Source organism: Poecilia formosa, unplaced genomic scaffold (assembly GCF_000485575.1).
Source record: "Poecilia formosa unplaced genomic scaffold, Poecilia_formosa-5.1.2 Scaffold44, whole genome shotgun sequence".
NCBI lineage: Eukaryota > Metazoa > Chordata > Actinopteri > Cyprinodontiformes > Poeciliidae > Poecilia > Poecilia formosa.
The window spans coordinates 452,644-455,018 of record NW_006799983.1 but is presented as its reverse complement, the minus strand read 5'-3'; the positions used below and the strand labels follow the sequence as shown (position 1 = coordinate 455,018).

Below are 2,375 nucleotides of genomic sequence, written 5' to 3'. Positions count from 1 at the left end.
TCACCTCATTAGAGCTGGAACGGGCAAAGCGCTGATGCTCCATCTGTAGGTTGAACATATTCTGCTTTATTACAACAATAACACTATAATTATTAATATCCATTGCATTCAGTGATGCTTAGAAATGGTTTAAAAGTAAGCGAGAGAAAGCAGTTACTACAACAGAGTCAAAACATGCAAAACGCTCCTGTGCAATTTGTAGGTTTAGCACGTGCTTTCTACTTTATTACAACAAAAATGGTAACAGAGATGTGATCGCTGCTAGTTTAATTGAATATAATAATGTTATACTTACAGGCGCAGCCACAATTAGACTCAGCAGGCATGCAAGAACAATGACTACCTTCAACATGGGTGCAGTCATCTTTCCTGAGAGAGAAATAAATAAGTACAGATTTATTCTAATTCAACAAAATGAATAATAGAAATCAAAACGCAAAGAAAAAAATATAGTAAAAAAAAGAAATATCAAGCTAAAGAGATCCTTACGTCTTCAGCAGATTTTCTCAGAGTAGAAGAAATAGGAGATCGTTGTTTGTTGATCTGAATGACCTTTTCTTTTATACCTATCTAGGAACAAATATATTGAGAAATCAAATCTTTAAAATCTATGTTAATCCCACAACACTTATACGTAAGTCAAAGGGTCAATGAGGACGCTATAATTACAGTTAATTAATATGTAAGATAAAAAATATATAATTGTAGTTTCAGGAGAGCATGTGTTACAGTTATGACACTCCTTGGTAAAAAGATTGCGAAACTTTGATATCACAGTTTTCCTAAAAACAAATTATGTGACTTAGTGGTTTTGTTTCACAAACACCCAGTGAAGACTGCGTTCTGCTTGTCATGTCATAGTTTGGAAATAAGTTAATGTTATGACTTTCAATGTGGAACTCAGCATTCTAAACCTTACAAAAAAAATATTCTGAAATTGTGAAATCTGCAAAACATTAGTAAATGCATGTTTGGAGTAGAGTTATTTGTTCTGCACCAACATATATTAATGTCCTGATGTAATTTATGATTAACAGGAAATCTATGCAAAGAAACAATTCTAAAGCTTAATTTAAATAAAAGATTCAGTCTTTTGATTTTTGTGAATATCTTGGAATTATTACAAAGAAATATTAAAAACATAAAAAAGCTGTAAAGAGGTGATGGGTTAAGTTATCTGTAAGACATCTGAAAATCTAACCACTATCTAAAAATAATTCATCAGTAAAACATAATTAAATAAACGCACTTATGAACTTTATGGACCACAATGTGGCTGAATTTTAGATTACCATGAGAAAATGTATGTATTTATATACAAATCAAACAAAAGAAAGAGTAAGACAATGATTTTGTTGACAATCCCCTCCGTGTTACGATTATTATTCTCATTAAAACTTGACAGTTTCCAAGAAGAAGCTCTCTCCATCTATTTTTATATAAACCTCAGTCACAAAACTTAGTGATGTTGAAAATCAGCTGCTGTGTCTCTTGCGGTTCACCAACAATAAGCTGAAACTGTTGTAATCACCGGTTCTTTCAACAGGTTTTCACAATGTTATTTAGACACTCAAATGTAGGTAAACCTGAACATTATTAGGGATATTTGTCCACAATTTAATAACTTAAAGTCACTAAATCGCAACCACATCCAGAAGCTTAGGGAAAAACGTAATCGCAGTTTTGCAATATTTCTGCATCTGTAAAGGTATAAAACAGAAGCTCAGCATCCAAAGAGCAACACTACATCCTCTTCTCTTGTCTCTGAGAAAACCTACTGAAGGTGTGATGACTTCCCTTATGTAGATTATAGTTTTGGTATTTATTCAGTGAATTTTTCAAATCCTATTCTACTTCAGAAAGTCATTTTGATCTTCTGCTCCAACAGGTAAAATCACTGCAGCCATGCTGAAGGTAGCACTTGTTCTTGGATGCCTCCTGAGCCTCATTGTGGCTGAAACTGTAAGTATAATATTATCATGTTTAATGATGATATCATAGAGCAAATACTGTATGTAGATATTATAACTGTTATTGCAAAAATATTTACTACATGTAATGTCAAACCTTGTGCAGATGGAGCACCAGCGTTTTGCTCGCTCAAGCTCTGGTTCTGGTTCTGGCTCAGATGAGGTGAGTGTCCTCTCTGCCTAAACCTTAGATTAAACCTGAGCATAAGTTACTGTATCAGTATTGAAATAATCCTCTGCTATGTGTAATCTCCCTTAATTTCCTTAAAGACCACCACGACTACAACCACAGCAGCAACTACAGCTTCAGCACTTCTGACCCAGCTCCTGGCCCTGCTCCAACAACTACTCAATCAGTAATGATGAAGTGAGTGAAAAACACAGAAACAGATTTGTGACAATACG

The 2,375-nt window shown here is 34.1% G+C and overlaps 2 long non-coding RNA genes across 2 annotated transcripts; one reads left to right on the top strand and one right to left on the bottom strand.

Annotated features, from left to right (window-relative positions):
* Positions 1–4: 4 nt before the first annotated feature.
* On the bottom strand, positions 5–587 carry LOC107836205 (uncharacterized). Its single transcript, XR_001662072.1, has 3 exons — positions 490–587; positions 296–369; positions 5–43 (listed from the first exon to the last, which is right to left on the bottom strand). It is a non-coding gene; the product is annotated as an uncharacterized LOC107836205 (long non-coding RNA).
* Positions 588–1,676: 1,089 nt separating this feature from the next.
* LOC107836203 (uncharacterized) lies at positions 1,677–2,331 on the top strand. The gene is made up of 4 exons (XR_001662070.1): positions 1,677–1,783; positions 1,889–1,962; positions 2,077–2,133; positions 2,241–2,331. It is a non-coding gene; the product is annotated as an uncharacterized LOC107836203 (long non-coding RNA).
* Positions 2,332–2,375: the final 44 nt, after the last annotated feature.